Source organism: Gymnogyps californianus, chromosome 1, assembly GCF_018139145.2.
Source record: "Gymnogyps californianus isolate 813 chromosome 1, ASM1813914v2, whole genome shotgun sequence".
In the NCBI taxonomy this organism is placed as follows: Eukaryota; Metazoa; Chordata; class Aves; order Accipitriformes; family Cathartidae; genus Gymnogyps; species Gymnogyps californianus.
Window position 1 is genome coordinate 24030337 of NC_059471.1, and position 14599 is coordinate 24044935.

Here is a 14599-nt window from a genome sequence, read left to right on the forward strand (position 1 = left end):
TTCCAGGCTGCATGGAAAGGTAGATGGACTATCGAAGGGGAAGAGACGACCTCAGCTCCATCTGTGGTACTGGTTTCTATCTGTCCTGGGCTTTTCTTACTCCTCTTCCTCTGTATCAGGAAAACAATTTTGGTTTTGGAGCAAGATGATGGAGTTGTTTGATTTTCTCTTAATTTCTAACTTTTCTTAGAAACCCTTGGTCCCTCCGATGTTTTTGTTTGCCCCGCTCTTGCCCAGAGCTGCCCGTGTGCTGCCAGAAGGCGAGTTTGTGCCTGTGCAATGGGACGAGCAGCACGTGCAGAGACACCGGCAGAGCTGCAGTGAGTCCACCTTGGTCCTTAGGAAAAGGGTTGCTAACAAACTGGAAGAAGTTGAAGGAAAGACAAAAAATAGCCAGGGGGCTGGGGTTGTGGTCGCCTACTGGGGAAGAGCAAAAGAGCTCTGTGTCAGTTAATGGGAAACTCAGTAACTGTCATCGAGGATTAGGAAATCTTACGGGTATGGGAGGAGGAATACATCGAGATGATAAAAAGGAGAGGAGTTAACTACTACAATTAAATAGGAGGAAAATGTAGTGACTCGGGATCATAATGCTCAATTCATGAAAGGTGGTCTGTACTGCAGGGGCTTGGACCCTCCCAGCTGCCTGGCTGTGCTGACAGAGGTTTCCATGTTTTTCCAGGGTGCACCATTGGTGCTACTCACGTTGAGCTGCAGGTGAAGGAGAGAAAGGGGCAGGGGGAAGCCTCGAGGGGAAGGAGAGGGCAGCTGGCTATGGGAGCTCTTCCAAGGAGAGCTGGAGTGGACTAGACGGTGTTCAGAGCCCACGAGGGAGTAAAAGCATTTGCGTTCAGTAAGAAGCACGACCTGCTTGTGACAGGCAGAGGGGACCAGGCGGTCTGGCTGTGGATCCCCAACCTGCCCGGGTAAGGGGCTGTGGCACCCCTTGCCGCTGTGTGCCAGCACAGACCTGGGTGTGGAGGGCGAGCATCTCCCACCAGCTAACGGTGTCCCGGCTGCCGGTGCGGGAAGCGAGTCGCTGGTGTCTTTGCCGACTGTGAGCTCAGGACCACGGCTCCGTTGCATTGCTTCGAGTACAGCCAGACACCCCAGGGCACAGCACTGCAACTCATGGCTCTTAATACTGCAATCCCTTTGCTCATACAAACCCCAGAGAAAAATCACTTCTAAAAATAAATGCTTTGCAGAAACACAAACTGTTTTCAATGGGAGTTGGCTGGAGCTGTTCCTCATCCCTAAACTTTCAATCCCAGAGTTTTCTGCCCAAACAGATGCCCCTGAGATGAGCAGGGCTTTTGGCTCTGTGCAGGGTCCTGCTGCGTCGCTGTACGCTACCAAGGCTCCTGCAAATCTGCTTACAAACCTGTTGGGTCCTGCTCAGAGAGGGGATGCCAGGAGCCCAGCCGACTTAGAGTCTGCAGGGGAGATGGCAGCAGGCAGAGAGGGGGCACAGGGAAGCCACAGAGCAATACTAACTGGCAGGAAAAGCTGTTTTCTTCAGGCAAACACTTGCAGTACCTCTGCCTTCCTTTCAGTGAAGGGTTGCTATTGCTGGCTAAACCTTCCTGAGAAAACTCGCACAACTTCGCTCTCCAAAACACAAGTGTTAATAGATTTGGGCCCATTACATTTGACTTGGCATAATAAGAAACTCACAGATGGAAACTGCTTAACACGGAGCTGTTCTTATCTAAATTTCAGCCAATGCGCAGGCTTGCTCAGAAGCCGTACAGCACTGATCTTTTACCTTCACATATCTGAAGAAGATGCTAAAACATTTTCTATGATGTCCACTGTTGAGGTCTGTAGAAGCTACTGATAAAATACTCTGATTGTTTCTATGCAAATTTGCTGAAATTGTCTAATTTCTGAATGAGTAACTCATACATAATCTGTGCAAAATAAACACATGCCCTTTGCTGGCATTAGAAGAACATTTACAAATCTGAGGTCAAACACTCAGGAACTGGGAAGTTCCAGAGTTGAAGCTATCTCTGTATTTGTACCTCATGTCCTTTCAGTGAAACGCTCTGAAGAAGCAGAGCACTTCTTGCTCGACTTCCCACCGCCGTCCCCAGGCAGGCTGAGCTTTTCTTCCTTCTCTTTTCTCCGTGGATTTGGGATGCTGAGGACCAGAGCTGCTGGTTTTCGGCTTGCCCAAGGACAACCGGAGCAAGCTCTCTGCTTGCCTCTCTGTCCCGGCACACAATCTCTTTATGTTACTGTGAATACACTTGTTCTTCTCTACCTAAAATTGAGGAAAGGGGCAGCTGGGGAGAAGGGGTGAGAGAGGATGTTTTGCATTGCGGTTTTCTTCCCGAAGCCTGTGGTCAGGCGGGTGCAAGGCCCGTGAGAGCACAGCTCAGTAAGAACCGCAGGAGTGCCGTAATGGGGGCAGATAAGGAGCACATTGCTTGCAAGGACTAAAAACCTCATTCTCCTTATGTTGGTTTCAGAGCCACTTAAGCCCTGCGTCTTTCTTTCCCCTGTGTGGCTGCTGTATTGGGAAACCGATGCAGAGCAGCTCCACGTGTTCTTGCCTTCCCTGGGGCTTGCACAGCATGGCCGGCGGTCCCTCCCTCCCTCGGGAGCGTGGGGGGCATGGGCTGTGCATGTTTAACACCTCTCTCTCTCTCCACAGTATGTAGCTGCACATCTCAGTCATCTTCTCAGCAGCTGCCCCCAGGAACATGACTTTGTTATTTATGCTGCTCCCTCTCCTGCTCCCACTCCCATCGCACTGTGTGGGTCCAGAGCCTGTGGTGGGTTTTCCCTTGGGTGAACGACTCAAGTGGCAATAAGACCCAGCAGCTGTGCTGGATACTGCCCCAGCGGTTTCCACTAGATTAACCCTGGAGGACAGCCAGTAAGGTAGACCAGTACCGGGGTTTGGCACGCTGCTCACTGGGCTCTCATGTCCCTGCAGGGTGGCCTCAGTCCTTCGCCCTGAGACCACTTGACTTCCAGCCCTCATCCGAAGCATCTGAGCATCTCCCACACAAACAGGTGCAGCTTCTGTAGGAGGAACTGTAGGTAATCACTGGATATTGGGTTAAAACATGGCTGGCAACACTGCCGTCTCCATCCCTCATCTGAAGAGGGTGGCTTGTGCTCTAAGCACAGTCACGGGGCAGGTCCTGCAAATGAGATGGTGGTTGTCCGCTCCTGTGACTCCCACCAGTGTGCAGGGTGACGAAGCCTGGACCGGGGCAGCTGTGTGCCCACCCAGCAGTGGCTGCTTAAATGCAGCCTCTAGACACCCAGATCCAAGTTCGTTCAAAGGGACTTTAAGTACTAAAGCCCACCCAAATTCATCCTGTGGCCCCCATTGTAGTATTGGTGAGATATCTGAGGTCTCAGTAAAGGTGAGCTAAGGACATGCCTTTTCCATGCTGTTCGACAGAAAAGAAAGCTGGGGCATGAAGGTGGGCATGAGGGGGTAGGAATTTAAGTGGAAAGTTTGAGCTACTTTTCAGAGTCCAAACTTCCTTTGTCTTTTTTTTTTTTTTTCCCTTGAAAGACAGCTGAAGTGTGGGATTTTGAAACAGGAAAGCAGTTATTTGAGTTCACCAACGCTCACAGAGAGGCAGCAATCACCTGTTTGACTTTTGATAGCAGTGGAAGAAGCTACATTTCTTTTTATATTGGTTACATCTCTGTAGGCATTATTGCCAGTGCCTGCAGCAAAGAGCATTGCGTTTGAGTCCTGTGCTCGGCTGGCTACAGGAGACAGAGATGGATGCCTGAAGACAGGGAGTTACAACAACAGGGATTGTCTGTGTGCTCTGAAGAGGGGTAAGCAGTTTGCAAATTTCTGAAAGACTGGAAAACACTTGAAGGACATAAATGAGAGTGGATTGGGCTTTTTTTTTCCCTGCAGAAGGAAAGTGCGATGAGATCTGTGACTGCACCTATGCGGAGGTGAACAGGAGCAAGTAAGGTCTTCCCTGACATTGCGTGAGCCTTGTCCCAGGGCCAGATGCATTGGGTGGGAGTTTATGCTGCAAGTAACCATGCTTTTCTGTGGGAAGTTCCTCCCATGAGACATTCCTGAAGGATTAGTCAGATTCGTATGCCTCCAAAAGAAATGTATAGTACAGCTTCTGGAAAGAAAAGAGCAAAAATAAACCCAAGCAGAGCTGTATTGCAAGCAGATGGAGCTGCCCAGCCTGGCCAAGCAGGCTGAGGCTGTCCATGACTGGGTCTGCACACCCACAGAGTGTGTGCAAGTCAGATGGTGCTCTAAAAAATAAGTTATCTGTGCCCTTGCTCTGTTACACCATAGACAACACACCGGTACTATTTGTAATATAGCATCACACACAAGCCAGAGCCTATTGCGCTAAGCATGGGACCAAGTACATCAATGAAAGGTTCTGTAGTTTCCAAGAGGAATAGTAATTGCAGAGAGGAAAATCATTACTATTCCATCCTTTTGGAGACGAGCAGGTAAATTTGCCCGTGTCTGAATATTTGAACTAACCATGTGTAAATACCACACCTCTTTCTAATTTTGGAACAGTATGTTCATAAATCAAAGACATCCTGAGCAGCGTCCTGAATGTTCTTCTAGGTGTACTGTGGCTGTTGGGTGGGACAGAAGAACAAATGTGTGCTTTGTAAGTAGAAAGACTGCATCTAAAAGAGAGAATTGATTAGCATAAAATAATAGGAAATTGTTTTAAAAGAAAACCCAAAGTCAGTGTTTAGATCTCGGTAAAAAATAAAACAGAGCAAAAATCACTTTGCCACCACTAGAACCTGCTGTCTGGGCTTGAAACCAAGACTGTGCCCAAGATACACAAATCCTTGAGGATCTTTCCACGGAGGAAGAGGTGTTACACTAGCTGCCAACCCTCTCTGCCCCCCTGGAAAAACACCCAGTCACTTGGCTGTGGGCTAACTTTGGGAACTGGGAGCAATTTCATTGAGATCAGCTTGACTAATCAGCCCAGAGAGCTGGGTATGTCTGTACATCTTTGCAGAAATGCCACAAAGTTTTATTGTCCTCTGAACACAGTCTTGGATGGTTCATTGGGGGGAAAAAAAAAAAAATCTGTGTAAAGCTGCATTTGCCAGTGATCAGAGAAGCATCCAGCTGCCGTTTGTTGGGTAGCCAAATTGTGGTGGCAATGGCCAAGGTTGGATTTAAAATGTGGAGAGGAAGCATGTTTGTTACTTCTGCTGACCTGAAGGGTCTGCTCTTTCCTTACAAGGTCCAGGATTCCTTTTGGAGCCCCCAGGAGGCACCAGCAGGCATCTTCCCACAAAAGAGGTTTTCATCATCATCATAAAATGGTCATTTGTTGGAACCAAAAGGCTTCAACAAACTGGGCAACGTTGGGAATGAGACTGAATGGGAAAGAAAAAGCTTGTAATTAGCTGCTGGCTATTCTGGGACACTCCTCTTGTTTGCTTTCTCTTTAAAAGGAAAAGCAGTTCATTTTATCCAAAATTGGGGGAAAAAAGTCAGAAACTTCTTTACCATCAGTGAAGTGGATTTCCCATTTTCTGGCCAGCTCCTTTTGCCAGTAGGGCTGCGTAGCCTGCGTAGCGCTGACCTTCCCGTCCCCTGAGCAGGGAGCACGTGTCTGGGGCCACGGAGGACAAACCTCTTCTGGCAGCGGCCAAACCAGCTTCTCCCTTGTCAGTCTCCTTGGTGCAGGACTCAACAGATGAGCTCCATCATGCTGAGAAACCTCAGCCCTTTGGCAGGATGACACAGTAAGGAGCCACCTTGAGTCTGTATTTGAAATATGTTATTTAATGAGAGCAGTAAGTTACGGCATAGTGTAAGTCAGCATGGCACAACAGATAAATACTTGGTCTTGATTTAATTCAGGCAAATGAGATTTTTCATGTTAAGCTGTTAATTCAATCTTAGCATTGCATAGTCCTCGGTCACTAGTTTTCATAAGGTCTAGGAGAAATCAGAGAGAGAAATAATCTGAACTTGGGGAGGGCTGAGCTGCGTGGTTGTGAATTGAGATGGGAGGTGGAGAGCAGGTGCCACCGAGCTTGCGGCAGGGTCAGGCTCATGTGTGTGGTCTGACCAAGCTGAAGAACCTGCTGAATGAAAGGGAAGGATGAACACTTTTTCTTTCGTGGTTTTCTCTGCTTCCATCCGTCCCCATGGCCACAAAGCAGATATCCTGTGTGTTGGCCACTGTCCACCGACTCTCCTCGCCTCAGCTGGTTACAGAGGTGACACTACTGTTTGGAGCGTGCCCTCTGGCTGTGTCTGCTGCAAACTTCACGCAATGCTTCCCACCGACTGCGCCGGCAGAGGAGGCACGTGCTGCTTGGGAAAACCGCAGTGACAATGCGTGTACCACAGCTTTCCAAGATCTTTGCAAAAGGAACATCAGAAAAGTATTTAAGGTAGATTGAAATGGTTGGCTTTGACTTTTATGGGGTCACTTTTGCCATATACTTATCTTACAGATTATAAACATACTTTGAAGTGTTTTTCTAAAGGAAAACAAAACTTGTTTTGTTCTGAAAATGCTAAAACAGCCTCTTTTAGAGACTTGTTGGACTTCTTTGCTAAGGTGTCGCCCCAAAGTGAAACCTTAGTAAAAGCCGTCATTCAGCAGCCTGCTTTGCATTTCAGTAGACTCAAGTTTTCCAGTGTAAAATGTTTCCACCTTTCTTCGACTAGCTGTACTGAAAGCCGTCAGTGATGATATCTGATACCAATAGCGGCCTTCTGAGGCTGTGAAGGAGCAGCTCTAATAAGTGCATATCAGTACATTACAACTGCTTCAGAAAAAGGCAAAGGTGGGGGGTTTATTACTATAATTTCAACACAACAACAGGGGGACATCCTGCTGTGTCAATATAATGTATTTTACTCATTTAACACCTTTCATCACAGAAAAGTAGTTCTGAATTGTGTAATTTAAGTAATTCTTAAATTCTTTCACATTTAAGCAGGCTTACAGTGAATGTACAAATGTTTTTCTTCCTTTTGCTTTCCAAGCTGCAGCCACAAGCAGTACTCAAGCAGTATTTCTACAGGCTCGCATGGCTGGGCTGGGATCTGGAGCAGTGACTCTCAGTTCCAGTGGGCCTCAAGGCAGGAGTTAACATCGGGATGTCGTGCACATCCCAGCACGTGTCACAGCTCTGTGCTGTATGGGGTGGTTTTTAAAATGATCTGTACAATGTTGTTTTTTTTAAAAAAGACTATGCTTACGTGTTTTTGGAAAACCGTGAATTAGTTGTTTCTCAGTTTGCAGTCATAACTGATCTTCCCTCTCCCTCTGCTTTAAATCTGTGAGCATGTAGATGCAGATTATTGATTTTTCAGCATGTTAAAACAAATCCCTTAAATTGGTGATGGCACAACACGCCTCTCCTGTGGGTTAAAATCTGCAGGACTTCTGGCCCTGGCATGACGTGGTGATCCATCCTGTGGGAGAGCTCTGATCTTCCCTGATAGCAGGACTTGCTCCAATCTTTTTTAACGGTTTTGGGGTTGGGTTTTTTCATTAAATGTGGATATTTTATTGATCCCTCCCTTTCTTTATGTTAAAGTTTTGAATTAAAGCAATCACTTGCTCAGAAGACAAATACCCAGAGAATACTTGAGGTGAATAATAAAAATGAGAAAGCTGGCGTGTTACAGAGCACTAGTAAAGAAATACCTTGTAGGCAAAAGGCGATCAGCGGAGGAAGGTTTGGGATCACTGCTTCTAACTCTAATTTCGTCCCCTGCGTGCTCCTCTCCCAACAAACTCACATTCCACCTTTAATGAGACATGTTTTTGCCATCACCATTTGTTTTTCTGCGGGTTCTTTCTACTCCTGGAGCCTGTTTGGCTTCGCACCTGTAAGCTTGCCCGCCAGCACTTGCACCCCACAGAGCTGAGCTCAGCACCGTTCGTGCAGCTCCAGACAAACCATGCTTGAAGAGGAGGGAGGAAAAGCACGTTCTCTCTGACGAGCTGCTGCAGACATGCATCCCCTCTTTGGGTTTGTTATAGGCCCCCACATGACGCAGTGTATGGCCATTAAAACAGCCTGTGCTGCATTATCACGGACTGTAAATTACTGGTTAATCACACAACTGGCCTGGATGTCCCTCTCAGTCTGGAGTGCAGTGGCAGCTCAGCTCAGCTGTCACTCCCCACGAGCCGGGATGATGGCGGTGGGCGTGTGCGTGCTGACAGCACCAAGGATTACACCCTTGGGAATCCAGAGCGGGAGCCACCACAACGACGTGATATGGATTGTTCCTGCCTAGATAAACTGTTTGAGGGGTTGTATGTATGTGTGTGCATCTAAGCAAACACGATAAGAGAAAATAAGGATTTAAATGAGCAAAGTCCTGCCTATGATTTGTGGCTATATAAAAAAACCCCAAACAAATCAAAACCCCCTCTCCTCCCCCGCGTTAATCTCTTTTCTCCTCTTGTACGTTCTCATAAATCTGTCCTTGGTATTGCAGTGACTTGTTTTCAGCACGGCTAAGTTTGCCCCTGTGTAGCATTTCAAGTAAAACAATTTAATGGCCCATTGGCTAAATGCTGACAAACCTACTTTGAATTCAGTAGGAGGTAAGGACTGAGCAAAATCTCAGCAAGGACTTTGGTGTAGCATCCTGCAACACTCGCATCCTTGCAGTTTAGTGGCAGCTATTTACCCACATAGGTCTGTTTCACGGTCTGCATGAAAACTATTTTAACATTTTGTTGCATTGAAACAGCATTACTGAGACACTTTTACTTAGTTTTCGTTTGTTAGGCTTTGCGCTTGGCCCTGCACAAAGCGTGGCCTCTTTGTAACGTCATTCAGGGACACGTTCTTCTCTATTGACCTATATCTGTGTATTACTGTGAATAGTATGGGATATTACAGATTTATTCTTTATTTTCCTGTAGATACGTATCATTGGCGAGCACACATAAACACAGTTGTATTGTAAGTACGGTCTTACGTAGCTCAGTTCAGGATGTGGAAATATCCACAAAGTACACAGGCCTATAGCTGGCTGCTTTTCAATGGCAATGTGATTAGATTACTTAATGACCATCCCCCCTGGCAGCACGGGAAACCTCAGCTCTGCCTTCTGCATCGTCCAGAGGTCGCCAGCAGTGACCACTTCTCAAATCACGTGAAGTGCCATTTCATGGTGCCATTTCTACTTCAGCATCATTTGAACGTGTCTGATCCTCCCTGGAGCCTCAGTCCCTCAAAACAAGCTGTTGGGTTGCAGCATTAGCACTGGGCACAGGTACCGTACTTGCAGTCAGAGCTCCTCGGTTGGAGAAGGCTGGTGCCCCCAGCCCCTCTGTAGTCCGATTCCTCAATTCCCTTTCTAAACCTCTCTTTGGGGGATCCCTCTCCTCCTCATTCTCTGGAGCAATCCCAGAGAGGGATGAGCATCCATACATTGAAGCTGATCTTTAAAGCTACCTGCCATTGCTGACAGTAGAGGTTAGCAACAGGCAGTGTAAGTTAGTGACGCTGTCACAGGTTTCCTGCTAGATGTGTGTGCATCTACGTGCTGTTCTGCCTCTGCTTTGATAGATCAGAGGTGATGGATGAAGACAGAGTCTTGCTGTCCTCATCTATAGATGGCTGTCCTGGTTTCGGCTAGGACAGAGTTAATTTTCTTCCTAGTACCTGGTATAGTGCTGTGTTTTGGATTTAGTAGGAAAAGAATGTTGATAACACACTGATGTTTTTAGTTGTTGCTAAGTAGTGTTTATACTAAGTCAAGGATTTTTCAGCTTCTCGTGCCCAGCCAGCAAGAAGGCTGGAGGGGCACAAGAAGCTGGGAGGGGACACCATCAGGACAGCTGGCCAAAGAGCTATTCCATACCATATGACATCATGCCCAGTATATAAACTGGGGGGAGTTAACTGGGAGGGGGATCGCGGCTCGGGAACTAACTGGGCATCGGTCAACGAGTGGTGAGCAATTGCATTGTGCACCACTTGCTTTGTATAGTTTAATTCTTTTATTATTGCTACTGTCATATTATTATTATTATCATTATCATTGTTTTTCATTCCTTTCTGTCCTATTAAACTGTCTTTATCTTAACTCACGAGTTTTTTTTTCCTGATTCTCTCCCCCATCCCAGGGGTGGGGGGGCAGTGAGCAAGCGGCTGCGTGGTGCTTAGCTGCCGGCTGGGGTTAAACCACGACAATGGCACAGCTCATCTCTGGAGGCTGGCTGGAGAACACATGGGTAACGCTAACAGCTAAGCACGTAAATGGCATACAGCAGACGCACAGCTAAGAAATACCTGCAGGAAGCCAATGTGGCCTTTCCTGATCACCCTACTGCTGGAGCCATGGGGTGAGCCCCTACAGCATAGATTCATAGACTGTATTTAGTGGTTAGACCTATACTTTTCCATCTTGCATCTTCTGTTTTAGTCTTCATCTGTATTTTAAATCACTAGGGGCTACATTTGAGTGACAGGATGGGGTTTCTTCATTCCACAGGGAATGCTTTTGGGCTTTTTCTATTTTCCCATATGCATCCTACATTCCAAGGAGGAAGAACATGGTCAAACAACATTTAAAATTGACTTCCTTCAGCCAGAAGAACTAGAAGCGAGCTTTTAAGACACTTCAAAACCTGAAAATGCAGATGTTAAGAGGTTTTATTATGCCTGTTATGCTTTTTTAACAAACAAAAAAAACCTGTGGAAATTTTATGCTTAAATCCCATTTTCTTCTATGTAGTTTTGTCTCCTTCACCACTTTTGAAAGTCAACTGAAAACTATCTGAATTAACATCCACTGAAATCAATACCAGTCTGGGGGATTGATTAAGGTCCATGGAATAAATAACATCTGACATGGAAGATTACATAGACATGTATCTTGTTTTGGAATATTTTTCAAAGAGCTGTACTGTGGCTTAACCATGGGGAGATACAAAATACAGAAATATATGTGTAGGACACAAACATTATCTGTACCAAAGCAGTAGATACCCTGGTAATCAGGTGCTCAGCTGTAACAGAGAAGTTAAAACCTCCACTCAAATTTAGTAATTCACCTGGCAGTCCAGTATCCTCATCTACAGAGTTAAAGAGAACCAGCAGCCCTAATTCACATGAATAAAGAGCCAGGAGCCAGAGATCAGCCATAGCAATGCTTCAGAAGTCCCTCCTTCCTTTATAGCTTGTTTAACACCGTGACATTTTTTTCTGTTTGAGCTTTCTGTTATGTGTGTGTTGTGATCCTGCTTTCTGCTCCTCCTCTCCCCAGAATTTACGTGAAGACTTCCTACCAGCTTTACAGCAGGTATTACCTGAGCTTTGAGATGAGTCCTCCTTGTGCACCTCTTCATACGGTCACCCTTCCCTCCCTCCCCAGGGCCTTTGGCCAGGCTGAGCCTTGGGAGGTTTCCACTCGTGCCTCCTGGAAACACCCCTGGGTTCCCTACAAAATACTGATAGACCTGCAAAGCCTGCCCATTCACCTAGTGCTAGAAGGAGGATCTTCTGTCCTGCAAGTCCTTAACTCAGACCAGCAACCCAAAGCTCGGGGGAAGGCTGTGCCTGAGGTTTGTGCACAGGCAGCAGCTTTTTCCTTGTGCAACAGGCAAGGTCTCCAGTGCCTGCACTTTGCCTCCTCCAGTGAAACAAGCGACGGAAACAAGGTGGTGCACTTAGGGCATGTCTTTGCATTTCCTACAACAGGCTAAGGAACAAAAGGATGAAATTCAGCATGAGATGTACTAGACTACTATCCGATACATGAAAACTTCATTATATATGCAGCAAGTGTATCTGGTATTCCAGAGAGATTATCTTATTTTGGCTCCATCATCTTCATCACGTACATCCATGAAGAAAGTAAAACCTGTTGCAAAAAGGGGAGAAGCAGTAAATAATAAAAGGAACATTTCACTGAGGGGTAAGATACCCAACCAAGTGCTAAAATGCATAATTTTAACTTTAATAAGTAGTCATTCTATGCACTGTTAGTCCATCAAAACATTCTAGATCAAACCTTTATGAGAGGTTATACAGTAGATGAAAATAAATTTAAGATTTTACCTTTTTTATTATTTATTTTGTCCTTATCCTTTTGTGGTTCTAAGCTCTTAGTGGCTTAAAATACTTAAAAATTTGATTTAAAAAAATAATTTCTCAGACTGTGCGTCATTTCACAATTTTTAGTTCCACTAAACCTTTCATAAAAACCATAATGGCAAAGTAAAATACAACAGTTCTGGTAAGCCTCATGTATTTTACACAAGTTTGAATCATCTAAGATTCAGAATTACAGAAAGATTGAACTTCAGGCAATTTGATGTGTGTTGTGAGCTTATAAACTTTATTTTAAAGACAGAGTAATTCACAATTCTGTTAGGTCAGGAAGATAATGGCAGTTAAGGAATATTTATATACGTAACTAAGGTTAATACTGACTCAATAAGGCAGTGTGAGTAAGTGCTTTTTGAGCATTTTCCACTCACATCCTTAAACATTTTTAGTGGGGATTTGACCTCCTTGTATACTTCACACAGATTTCTGGATAAGAAATAAATGTTTGTGTTTATTAGACACTTTTCTAGGATCTTTGAAAGAAGTGGATTCCAAAGAATCTCAAGAACACAGCTTGAGAAAACCATACCTCAAAAATAAAAATACATTAAATAAATACTGATGTAAATTCTCCCTATTAGTAATGCCACTATAGCAAAACAGTTGTAAAGACTTTGGTAAAATTGGGAACTTAGAGGAGCACATTGTAAGTAAGTGTAACAACTTAACACATGCTATCCAAAATACTCCATCAAAAGAATTTCAAAAGCTTGTTTTAGAGTAATCAAGTTCTCTTCTTTTGGGAGAAAGAAAAGATTCAAACCTTTGTGCAATATGTAGTCAGTAACACAGTAAGGCCGCTACACCCCCATGCCAGTAAGATTAAACTGGCCAGCAATCTATGCCTTGCACTGCTGAGTGTTCTTCTGGTATGTTGCAGCATGAAGGAAACATCCTCACCTCCCTATGACTGATGCTGAGATCAAAGTGGAAACACACACACACATGATTTTCACATGTGTCCGGTAAAAGGTAAATTAGAAAGCAAGAAATTCATTAAATTGGGGGGAGGGGAGAGGAGGAAAAATTGAATCACTGATTTCTGCTTTCATTCCCCCCCCCCCCCCCGGTTAAACCATAAGCACTGTAAGAATTTAAATAAGCCACTTAATCACAAGGGATCAATTGCTTACCACACTATTGGCTGCCATGAAATAGTTAATGTTCCAGAAATCTGGAAAAAAACCACCCACCCACCCAGATTTGTCTGTTCTCAGTACAGACTTCTTTTATGAAGGTTCATTAGAGGAAAATTAGAGCAGTACCTTCTACAGAGGTAACAGAACACATGACAATCCATCACTCCAGGGCCAGCAAAGCTTCTTTTTGTAGATCCCAGGACTAGATGTTCTGACAGAATTCTATTTTAAATGTCTCTACAAAGTTTTCCTCTGATCAGGCTAAGCTTCCTGCTACAGCATCCTACTCATTTTGCAATGTAAGTTTGTGTATTTTATGGTGCTAGAACCATCATTTCCATTTCAGCAATAATCTAAGCAAGCAGCAGTTTGTTACAAAAACTTAACCCTTGATGCTACCACTCTACCAGTACCAACACAGAACTACTCTTCCACACTCCAAACTCGGTTTTGAAGTCTGGTCTGACTTCCTATTCCTTAGCTCTAGGAAAAGGATGGGGGAACAATCAAAGTATTCTTAGTGTTGCCTACTGTACACAATTGTCTAATGGATCAGCAGTGGTAAAGAACAGGCAGCTCAAAGCAGCCAGTAACAGGGATCTGCGTTTTGATGATCCAGTTGCTTATAGTCAGTGCAGAAAATTGGGCACTACGGTGGGAAGCTGCACACGCTGTAATACTGCTCCTGCCCCTGAATGTGAGAGGACTTAGGGTGCTGCTAGAAGCACCAACTAGAAGAAAAACACTTGCCATGAGTAGGATTAGTTGGCCCTAGAAAGCACCAGTCCTCTCACATGTACTCCCTCTTCAGTAGCTCTGGTGGGACTAATTTCTCTTTTCTCCTTTTGGTTTTGTTGTTGCAGACAAAATACTGCTGGAGCCACACTAACTCTTTAGAAAAAAAAACCAAACCCATGCATTTAGTGACACTGATCTTCCAGCATCTGGTGTCACATGCTTATATATGGGGTCTATGCTCCAATGCATCAGTAGAGGTAACACCCTTTGGAATATGCTTCCAAGAAAAATCCTTCCCTCAGTATTTCAGGTGCCTGATTCCCTAGTGCAATTTGATGTCTAAAGCAGAGGATACAAACAATCTCTTTCAGCATCCTCCCCTGCTCCAAGTACCTAAAACCAAGCTTCAACAGACTACAGAGGTTTACTTGACAGGAATTCTTAATTTTTAAAAACCTTTACCAAGGTCTAACCAGAGCCACTTGCTCAGCAGAATGGGCTGAAATCTCATTCTACCATTTCAGTTTAGTCTGTAACAAAAGGCAGCAGAGCCTGGCCTAAGTATTCAATCAGGTTTTAACATCTTACTCTGAACTGCAGATTGTCTCTAAGCTACAGGT